The 12,035-nt window shown below is 43.9% G+C and overlaps 1 pseudogene; it reads left to right on the top strand.

The window, feature by feature from the left end:
- Nucleotides 1–12,035, top strand: part of LOC138286977 (zinc finger protein 850-like) — a 183,738-nt pseudogene that overhangs the window by 42,435 nt on the left and 129,268 nt on the right.

Here is a 12,035-nt window from a genome sequence, read left to right on the forward strand (position 1 = left end):
CTCTGTAGTAATTTGGACCACTCTGTCTGTGTATGGCATGCCTCGATCTAGCTCCGATCGGTCTCAGAGTGGCGTTATCGGCTTAGAAGTGTGTTGATGTAACCAATCTGCCAGCCAGTGCACCAGGTGTGTTCCGTTACCAAATGTGTGTAAGTATTGGAGAGTGAGGTGCATTGGTGGTTCCTGGGTTATATCTCCCCGTGATTGTCCCAATGCTCCCACTGTGAGGGATTAAGTAGGAAGCCGCCTGATGGTTAGCCAGATCCTTCCATTAGAAGTTTGTACGCAAGTAAGGTACCATTATCGTACAGGTGCCCGAGGTATGTACCCCGGCAGTAGACCAAGACGCTAATTCTGCCATCGTAGTAGAATGATGGCCACGTGGTGTCTCCAAAAGTGCAATGGTTGGGGCATAAGTAATCGTTGCCCTTGTAAGGTATAAGCTCCTACGGTAACAGCTGTGTGCTACGGTCACAAACCAAGGCTGAGTCTTTAATTGTTTAGCACAGGGATGAAACATATGCAAAACTTCTGAGGTAGTCCAAGGCAAAGACATTGTGGCCTTGTAAGTCCAGTGGTGAGAGGCCAGCCATCGAGAAACCCATTGCAATTGGCCCGCTAGATAGTAGTTTGCAAAATTAGGGAGCGCCAGGCTGCCTTGGTCTGTGGCCCTGCATAATTTAGTGAGTGCTACCTTGCAATGGGATTTGTACCAAACAAATTTCCAGATGATGCGCTGTAGGGAGCAGAAGAAAGAGGAAGGTATATGCAATGGAAGGGTGACAAAGAAAGAGAGTAGTTGACCATTTTCAGGAGTGCCACTCGACTTGTCACCGCTAAGGGGAGGGACCTCCAGAAGTTCATCTGAGATTTAAGGGATGTTGCAGCGCGCCCTAGGTTACCATCAGATATATCCTCATCTGCGTGGTAAATTTGAGTGCCTAGGTATCTGAAAGGGCCAGGTTTGCCAGGTCAGGGAAGGAGCACCAAGAAATGGGCCTCGATTGGGCATGGAAGGTGTGAATGGGAAAATGTATAACTTAGACCGATTGACATGTAATCCAGATAGTGATGTATAATTGTTAAGTGTGTCCATGATAGACGTGGGAAAGCAGGAAAGTTACTTCAAATGAATAAGTAGGTTGTCGGCCCAAAGGGATACTGCTTATGTTCCATTCCCTATGGGTATGCCCTAGTCTCGGCAATGCATGTGCAATGTAATAGCTAGGGGCTGTATGACTAAGGCAGATAGAAGGGGGGCATAATGGGCATCCCTGTTGTGTACCTCTCTCAGTGTTAAGGGGGGCAGACATTTGGCAGCCTGTTTTTACTCTGGCTGTTGGCAAGGTGTATAATATGCATACCATTTGTGTGATTCTGGCTCCCAAACTTAGCTGCAATAGAGTTCGGAGTAGAAATGGCCACTCCAGTGAATCAAATGCTTTTTCCAAGTCAAGCACTAAACAGCCTACCCGAGGCCAATGGGATGGTGCATGTTTTAGGATTCTGGAAAAAGCGGTTTAGATTGCGTGATGTGGTACGGGTCTGTGCGAAGCTAATTTGGTCTACATGTACTAGGGCAGGAACCAGGGGTGACAAGCAATCTGCCATAATTTTAGCCAGTTTTGTTTTAATAGTTTGTGTTCAACAGTGCCAATGGTCTATAAGAGTGGAGATGTGTCGGGTCTTTGTGTGGCTTAGGTAATAATATGAGGTAGGCCTCATGGAGCGTATCAGGGAGTCGTGCATTGGTAAAATGTTCTTCATAGAGGGTAAGTAGTTGCGGGGCAAGCAGTAGGGTACATGCCTTATATAATTCTGCTGGTAATCCATCTGGGCAGGGTTTTCCATGTGGCAACGGCTCTAATGGGGTCTTGTATCTCATTTAAGGTAATGGGCTTGTTTAACTTTGATCCTTGTTGCGATGTAATCTGGGGAAGGTGTATAGCAGAAAGAAAGGAGTCATTGTCGTTTGGAGAGGACATCATGTTTGAGTGATGTAGGGAGGTGTAATGCTGGTGTAGATAAGTATGTATATCTCGCTGCGTGTAAAGCAGTGGGGCTTTGGGGCGGTGGGTTAATCCTATCTTATCAGCTAGGCAAGAAGGGAGCCTGCCATGTCTGCAGTGGCGTGTGGTCTGGCGGAATGAGCAGCGTAGTTCAAACAGCTCGTCTCTAGTAGTTCAGAGTGTTTCTTCTGTGCGTTAACAAGGAGTGGGCGATTGCGTGGGTCTTGGGTGACTGCTGTTTCAAGGCGTATTAGCTGGCCTTCCATCACAGACACCTCTCTACTGAGTTGGCCGCGTATATACCAGTACAGTCCTAAGTAATGTCCACAAAGGGTTGTCTTAAAGGTATCCCATTCCATGGAGCGTGTGGCGGTATAGCCATTATTAAATTCAAAGTAGTCACTGATCCTCTGCTTTACAGACGAATGGAAAGCAGGGTCTTGAAGTGCCACAGGTTGGAGCCACCATATTGGGACAAGTGCCACAGGTTGGAGCCACCATATTGGGACAGGGTGGGGGCTGGCATCCCAGTCTAACTGTGAGTATTGGTGGTTAGGGTCTGAGTGGGTACGTCCTAGATAGTCAGTACATGTTAGTATTTGACAAGGTCCGCAGTGCAGGTCAGCCTAACCATGTGTACATGGAGTCCATGTGGTGCTAAATAGTACAAGCAAACTGTGGTAGAGATGTTATGGGTGCGCCATATGTCTGATAAGTTCCAGCTGAGCAGCCAATGGGCGCGGGTTATCGTGTTGGATGACGCTGCAGTGTTCAATTGGGGGAGGTGGAGGAATGAGTGGTCTGGTGTTGTTTAACATGCTGTTAAAGTCGCCCCCCAGTAGCCAGGGGATCCCACACCAGCGAGACAGAGTCTCTGACAGTTTGTGTAAGAAGGGAGTCTGTTCGGCATTGGGTGCGTAAATACTACCAATTAACACATGTTTATAGTCCAGTCACCCTATAACTAATACATAGCATCCTGCAGGATCTGTCTCTTCTTCCTCCATCACAAACGGGACCCCTGCTCAGATCCATACTAATGAGCCCCAGCCATAGGAAGAATAGTTGGTAGAATATACCTGACCATGACAGCGTCTTTTAAGCTTAGCAACTTCAAACTTCTTCAGGTAGGATTCTTGCAACAATGCGATATGCGTAGCTTGCCGTCGAAGATAGGAGTAAATAGCATAACATTGGGCGTGGGTGTGGATGCCGCGCACGTTCCAGGTCAGCATTTTAGTGTGGGTCATGTTGCCTGTAAGTGTGAGGCTGTCGACCCCCCCCCCAGTGTAGTACCAGACTTGCTAGAAGTAAATTTGATGTGAGTGAGAATAGTGTCCAGTCACCTGCAGGGAATCAACGTGGGAAAATCAGAACAAGTGTCAACCAAAATAACTGCTAACATATCAAATACCAAAGGGTGGGACACAGTAACGAGTGGCCGTCCAAACGAAGTATGAGACCGATGTCGGGGGGTGGTTGTGCATGACGGCGTTCTGCTATCATTTGCTCTAGGTCTGGGGCTACCTGGGAAAGTCACTTTTTGTTCTGTCTGTCTCCTCTTTGCCTTTGCTGTTTCTCCAAGGGCAGGGGGTTGCCACCATCAATGTCGAGTTGTGGATTAGCATTCAGGAGGCCTGTTGTCTCAAGCCGGTTCTGTGCATCCTCTGGGATGTCGAAGAAGTGTGTGTTGCCCTTAACAACAACGCACAGTCGTGCCGGAAAAAGAAGGGAGTAGTGCAGTTCTAATTCCCTCAACCAGTGTTTCACCGCTAGGAAGGAACTACGTTGCTGTTGTACCATGATGGTGTAGTCTGGAAAGAACATGATCCTTGTGTTATCCACCTTCACCTCTGGTAGTAGGCATGTTTCTCTTAGCACAAAGTCTCTATCTCAGTAGTATAAGAAATGGATCACCATGCGGAGGGCTTGTGATCCAGGTGGGGACCTGAGCGCCGGGACCTGGTAGGCTCTTTCAGTTAAAAAGTGTGATAGAGTCTCTGGAGGGAGGAGCTTACGTAACCAGTTCTCCACGTAGGTCACTCCCTTACCCCCCTGCACCGTCAGGGAGACCCACCAGCCGGATGTTATTTCTGCAGGACCTCCTCTCTGCATCTTTAGTGCGCTTCTGCATTGTTTGCACCAGTTCCAATAGTGTTCATAGGTACTTCTACATATTATGGACTTTGGGTTGCAGTATCTGAATGACCTATTCTGTTGTCACCTTGTCCATTAGTTTCCTGTGATCTGCACGCAATAAGGTAAGATCTGTCACAACCACATCAATTTGGGTTTCTAGGGAGATTCTAGATTGTTTGACGGCCGCCAATACACCATCTAGCTTGTCGTCGAGTGAGGGAGGACCTTCTGCGCGGTCCTGCGTGTCCAGTGGAGATGCAGCTGTGCACATGAGACCCTGGAGTGGGAGTTGACCCACCAGTCCATGGCACGCAGACGCTCCATGTTGATCATGTCAAGTTTGTATCACTTGAGGAGGTATGTGCAGGACCTGCTTTTCAGTGGCAGCAGTTAGTAAGCACACCGCAGCATTAGGAGCCCTACACGTAGGATCTGGCAATAATTAGTTGGTAACACAAGTTGCAGTTTTGCACCGATATTACAAGGGTGCCTCAGTCTCTTGGTGAGGTATGGACTCCAGACCTAATCTCCAGAGGTGTGTGGGGGATAGAGGAGGGCTTCTGATAGGCGCAGTAATGCTTTGCAATAGATGCTAAAGTCAGTATCAAGTCGGGACAGAGAGCTGCAGGATTTGAACTAGTCTGTCCTGCAAGCAGCGCAGCAGGAGTCACCCATACAAATTATAGCTAACAATGAGGAGAGGAAATATTAGTGGAAGGCGGTGTGTGCGTGTGTGTGCTCTGTTTTATACTAATGTGCCCACCAACAGTCACACCAAGTGTGGGTCCGTCACTCCAGTTAATCTGTGGCCCTATGTCAATATCTCTTCCCGGTAGGCTTTACAGGAGAATGCGCTTGGTGCAAAGCAGTGCCTCACTGGGAGTGAGTGATTCGCCCTTGGAACAAAGTCAGGGTTCTGTGGTGATGGGCCTTTCAAGGAAGGCAAGCGTGGTCAGTACAGGTTGTGTGCAGCCTGCGTCCCAGCCATCCCCCGGCCCTCCAGCCAGCAGCGTCGGCCACCAGACACACCCCCTCTGTTTCCAACTCATAAGCACCTACCTGTGCACCTCTTCTGTTTACACCTCATAAGCTCCTACACGTGTGCCTCCTCCGTTTGTACCTTATGTGCATTTGCCTGTGCGCCTCATCCTTTTGTACCTCATAAGCTCCTGCCTGTGCACCTTCTCTGTTTATACCTCATAAGCACCTACTTGTGCACATCCTCTGGCTGTACCTCATAAGCACCTGCCTGTGCATCTCCTCTGTTTATACCTCAAAGCGCTGCCTGTGCACCTACTCGGTACCTCTTAGAGGAACTTCTGTAAAGAACTTTGTAATCTCTGCAATGCAGACCACTCCACTTGACTATCAAGCCATTACCAGACTTCTGCTATGTGCATACAGAGGGACTCTCCACTGCTTTGGCTAACAATGCACCCTGAGTTACCTGTGTTATGTACTTCCTGAAGATTTAGATTTGTTATATACTCCTGAAGAGTTACTTTTGTGTACATTTCCAGAAACTGAAGAAACAGCAGTACATACTGATCCTTCTTTTTCCTAAATCGATTCTTATTTAAATGAAATCTTGAGCATATGTATCTACCTAAGGCTGTAGCTGTAGCATGTGGGACCACAATTTATTTACTAAGATGCTTTGAAGTGGGGAACTCTTCTCCTTTTCTAAAGTAACTAATATGTGAAATGTTCAACAGAACGTTTAGTTAAATATCTGTGTATGGTGAAATATCCCTTGGTAACTTTCAAAGATGGTAAAGAAGACATGTCTTTGCCATCATTTTAAATACTGTGTTTTCACATTCTCTTACATTTGCATTTAGTAATTTTACATCTCGTTAATCCAATAGGAAACACGCCTTGAATACATGAAATGATTATGGATATTGAAGATACTACTGGAAATCTGCACAAACAATGAAAAATTGAGCTCCAGTATTCTGGAGTGACAGACCCCCACTTGGTGTGTGACTGTTGGCGGGCTCACTAGTCAGCGCAGTCAGAGACAGATGGACTTGAACACAAACTGACAGATCCTGGAAGAAGCAGTCAAGGGCAATTCAGTTAATGGAAGAGTCTGAGCTATGCACCTCCACTCCCCAAGACTAAGAAATAACCTCTAAAAAAAATAAATTAAGGCAACAGCACTGACAAACGTGTGTAACAGTTGCCAACACCAGCTTTGAACATGGGATCAGTATGATGTGGTTACAGTAGTGCTTTACTTTCTAAATTGATGACCACTATTTAGGGCTCTAGGTGTATTATAAACTCTTTCTGGACAAACTGCAGGAAGCAGAGAAAAGAACGACCGAGTGGAGCCAGACAACTGAAGTGTGACGGAAAGAGGTGTTCTGCTAAAAATACAAGCTTCTGTCCCAATTTGCACCAAGCAGAAGGAAGATGAAGCTTTACCCTTAACTGTGCAAAACCATTACTGATTCTAAAGGTTCTATCACATTATGAGTGTGGCAGTTATTTAGTGACCACTGTACTTTACTGTTAAATCGGGAAGCAAAACCTGCAAAATAGCACACACATACGGTTATGCGGGAATAACACAAGTGCTTTATCAGCATGTTGGCCCTTCAGGAAGCACAGTCATGGGATGTAGACAAATATATACCAGACCCAGAGACACCAACCAGGAAAAAAGTATCGGACACATGCAGTGAGAGCTTTAGTTTATCAGCAGAACTAAAGCATCTTCAGCAAACACACACAAGTGAAAAACAATTCAGTTGCACTGAATGTGCGAAGAGCTTTAGTTGGGTATCTAATCTACAGTGTCATCAACAAACCCACAAAGGAGAAATACCAAACCATTGCAGCAAATGTGAGAGTAGTTTTGGTTACTCTTCAGCATTAAGGAATCATCAGCAAGCTCACATAGGGGAAAAAAAATTAAAATGTAGTGAATGTGGGAAGAGCTTTAGTTATTTATCAATCCTACAAAGACACCAGCGAACACACACTGGGGTAAAACCATACCATTGCAATGATTGTGGAAGCAGCTTTAGTCATTCCTTAACATTGAAGAATCATCAACGAATACACACAGGGGAAAGGCCATTCAAGTGCACTGAGTGTGTGAAGAGCTTTAGTCGGTTATCATACCTACAAACACATCAGCGAACACACACAGGGGAAAAACCATTCAAGTGCAGTGAGTGTCCAAAGAGCTTTAGTCGTGTATCCTACCTACAAGCACATCAGCGAATACACACAGGGGAAAAACCATTCATGTGTAGTGAATGTGGGAAGAGCTTTAGACAGTTATCAATTCTACACAGACACCAGCGAACACATACAGGGGAAAGACCATACCATTGTAGTGAGTGTGGAAAGAGCTTTATTCTGTTATCATATCTTCAAAGCCATCAGCGAACACACACAAGTGAAAAACAATTCAGTTGCACTGAATGTGCGAAGAGCTTTAGTTGGGTATCTAATCTACAGTGTCATCAACAAACCCACAAAGGAGAAATACCAAACCATTGCAGCAAATGTGAGAGTAGTTTTGGTTACTCTTCAGCATTAAGGAATCATCAGCAAGCTCACATAGGGGAAAAAAATTTAAAATGTAGTGAATGTGGGAAGAGCTTTAGTTATTTATCAATCCTACAAAGACACCAGCGAACACACACTGGGGTAAAACCATACCATTGCAATGATTGTGGAAGCAGCTTTAGTCATTCCTTAACATTGAAGAATCATCAACGAATACACACAGGGGAAAGGCCATTCAAGTGCACTGAGTGTGTGAAGAGCTTTAGTCGGTTATCATACCTACAAACACATCAGCGAACACACACAGGGGAAAAACCATTCAAGTGCAGTGAGTGTCCAAAGAGCTTTAGTCGTGTATCCTACCTACAAGCACATCAGCGAATACACACAGGGGAAAAACCATTCATGTGTAGTGAATGTGGGAAGAGCTTTAGACAGTTATCAATTCTACACAGACACCAGCGAACACATACAGGGGAAAGACCATACCATTGTAGTGAGTGTGGAAAGAGCTTTATTCTGTTATCATATCTTCAAAGCCATCAGCGAACACACACATTGGAAAAACCATACCATTGCAGTGAATGTGTGAAGAGCTTTAGTCAATTATCATACCTGCAAAGCCATCATAGAACACACACTGGGGAAAAACCTTACCATTGCAGTGAATGTGGAAGTAGTTTTCATGCCTCTTCAGCATTAAGGAATCATTAGCGAACTCACACAGGGGAAAAGCCATTCAAGTGCAGTGAATGTGTGAAAAGTTTTAGTCAATTATCAATCCTGCAAAATCATCAGCGAACACACACAGGGGAAAAACCATACCATTGTAGTGAATGTAAGAGTAGTTTTAGTAATTTCTCAAACCTACGGACGCATCAGAAAACGCACACGGGGAAAAGCCATACAAGTGCACTAAGTGTATAAAAGTCTTTAGTCAATTATCAATTCTGCACCACCATAAGCAAAAGCACACCTGGAAATAATCCTAGAGATGCAGCGAATATGGCAAGAACTTAAGTACATCACAATAATAGTGACCCATCTGTGAAAACACATAGGAGTAAACAAGTACAGTTATTGGGAGATGAACAAATTACAGAAATTTATAACATTACAATTATGTGAGACATTCAAAGACCAAATAATAACAAGCAATTTGCAATGCAAAGGATCTCGCATTTCTCCGAGTTAAAGCTATTAGCAGTTGTAAACTCCGAACCGGACTTTTCTTGCCTCATTAAGTGGAAAAAAAACTAGCACGATTGCTCGGCTAAAAAAAAATGGAAATAGAAACGGTCTCAGTGTCGATGTTATGCAAAGCGCTCGACTTCTGCCAAGCGAGATCGCGCGGCGAAAAAAGATAAAAAGTAGTCCACAAACCGGATGGAAAACAGCGAGCCTCGTATGTTTTCAGTACTTGGTCGCTGCGATTGAGGTGGGCTAACCTCTGGAAAAGGCATGATGTATGCATGCCTTCCACTAATGAAAGCAAGCAGATTTTAAAAGGCAAGTCCACGAACCAATGAAAGACATTGACGTGACATAGGTGGAGCTCAGAGCCCTTTTCTAACTACAGCGTCTCGCAAGCGATATGCATGCGCAGGCGCATGCTATCCCAGGCTCGACCCTAAAAAGTAGATGATAGAAAACCCAACTAGCAGAAAAGAAAAACTTAGATATTTATAGCATTATGAAAGTGTCTATTCTCAGCAATAGTTTATTTTTCTACACATAGGAGAAAACATGAAATACTATGAAACCTATTTTATGCATAATATGGACTAAAATTAAAGAAGGATTGCTTGTTTTTAAGTGGAAGAGAGTTATAAAGAAAAACATCCAAGCAGACTTGATCACGCTACTGGTAAAAGCAATAGTGCTTGGTCTAGCAAGGGCATTGTCAGCTAGATTTAAAGATTAGTGAACAAACCTGTGAACATATACATCCAAAATACATGCACTCCCATGGAATGCTTCTCCAGGGGAGAGGAGTGAAAGTTGACAAGTCAAAGGGATAGTAAAGAGGCTATACTCCAGTGGAGTGAGAAACACAAGAAAAGCCAGCGCAAGCAGACACAGCAGACGCACAACGGGCAAAATAGACAAGCTCTTAACATTTGTCTAAAACATATCCTAGGATAAAATCTAGATATCAGCATAGTGTTTCTCCACGCTAAATAATACAAACAGCCACTTTCTTAGTGCATGGCATTCACTCATTTGTCTCTTTAATAAAAAGTTCTATTATCACCAAATGTATTGTTACTGATTTTAACAAATGCAAGAAAGGCTAAGTCAGTCATACTGAGCTGTCTCTGTTGATCCACCAGTTTGCCTCTCTAAAGTGGTTTTACAGAAATACAGAGTTAGGAATAACACTATTATTCTACAAACTCTAAACTAACAAATAACTTTTGCGGGGAAGCAGCAACTTGCAAATGAAACTGCTACTTAGCACATATATGGAGTTAAAGGTCTGTCTATTTTGGCATGTTTGGTGTTGAAGGGTTTGTGAAACAATAGCAATTTAGTGTCTCAGTGTGTGTAACTAAAGAAAGACCACTTCTTGGCCACGTGGTTTCCTGTCCTGTATGCCATTGTTGGGGGTTCACTGACAGTTGCCTTCTCAACATAGGCTGAGGTCATTGAGGATGTTTGACAAATTTAAATTGTTGGTTGATTGAGAAGACATCTGTCCATAGCTTTCACTGCAGATGTACAGAATAAAGAGGTTCACACAGTCGCTGTGATGCCCAGTTGCTGTGATGCTGAGGCAACAAATAACTGGAAAAAAAGAGTTGTAATTTGTAGCAATTGTAAGCAGTTATGTGCTGAGCTATGTTTGTCAATGCATTGGTGCTCTTGAAATAAAAATGACATTTATTTTAAAAAGCTAGTGTGAGAAAATATGCAATTACTTCAGTTTAACATCAGATGATCTGGACATTCTATAGTAGCTGGCCAAAAGTATGAAGCAAACAAACTAGAGAGGACTAGTATAAGTTTATGCATTTTAGGTTAAAAAAAAATGATGTAATTAGCCTAACAGTTCATGTCAAACTTAGGGTCGAGGATGCTACTGGCACATATTTTTACAGCTTTCGGTTAACTATTGGACTCTTTTTGGTTAGTATGTGTATTTTTGAATGCTTAATCAAACATGCTTTTTAGATGTGGGATGTACATAATGCTTTTGATGCAGCAGTTCCTCATTTCCCTATCCGTGTTTAAGAATTGATTACTTAATGTTAAAATACATTTTTGACATTGATATATTTTTCTGAACGATTTATGTATCAATTTTATGGGACAAATATTAATTCTAAAATCTTGAATGAGCCATTCACTCGCATTTTGTAAGCTGTGATTTTCTTACTCATGAATAAAGGATCCTTCAAATATATGTGTATGGTCTTCCTCGATAATTGTAATATGTATACTGGACAAGTCTCCCTTCCTCTAATGTCCAGATGGACTGCTAGCTGGCTGAGTTCAGCACACATTTGAAAACCAAGATTTCACAGTGTAAAGAATAAAGGCAAGACAGTCATGTAAGTATTAAAAATGGGGGGTGGTGGGGATATGGTAAAGGCAAGTCCTGTGTGACCCGGCCAATTAAGTACTGCAAGCAGAAGTGCAAACAATAATACAGTGACAGCGCCCCTTCATAAGAGAGGCAAGCCACTCCTTGATTGTCTTTCTCTCTCTTCACACTTTTTCCAGCAGCACATGTAGAAGACTGATGGGTGAACAGCAGACACTCTCACAAACCCAAACTATTCCACACCCATCTAGCAGCACCTGCAAACAGCTGTTGTGTGACCAGCACACATTCTCACAAACCTGACCTATTCTACATCCTCTCTAGCAGCACCTGCAGATGGCTTGTGTGTGAACAGTACACACTATCAAAATCCCACCCTATTCTACACACTCTCCAGCAGCACCTGATGTGTGAACAGCAGACACTGTCACAAACCCACCCTATTCTACCACCCTCTAGCAGCACCTACAACAACTCGTGTGAGAACAGCAGACATTATCACAAACTCACCCTATTCTGCATGCTCTCCAGCAGCAGCTGCAGATGGCCGGTTTGTGAACAGTGCAAACTCGCTCACAAACCCAACCTATTCTGCACCCTCTGCAGCAGTAGCTATAGAAGGTGGGTAGGTAGCAAATATAACCAAACTAGAACTGCTGATAGACCCGATACCTTGCCTGGGCTGGCTTGTCCTAGACTTCACCAGGGCTAGTTTGGTCCCATGTGTGGGTAGAAACAATACCAGTTCATGTCCAGAAATGCTTAGTTTTCACAAGCAGCAGACATGCCTTGTTCTGGAAGCACATTGCTGC

Source organism: Pleurodeles waltl, chromosome 4_1 (genome assembly GCF_031143425.1).
Source record: "Pleurodeles waltl isolate 20211129_DDA chromosome 4_1, aPleWal1.hap1.20221129, whole genome shotgun sequence".
Classification (NCBI taxonomy): Eukaryota; Metazoa; Chordata; class Amphibia; order Caudata; family Salamandridae; genus Pleurodeles; species Pleurodeles waltl.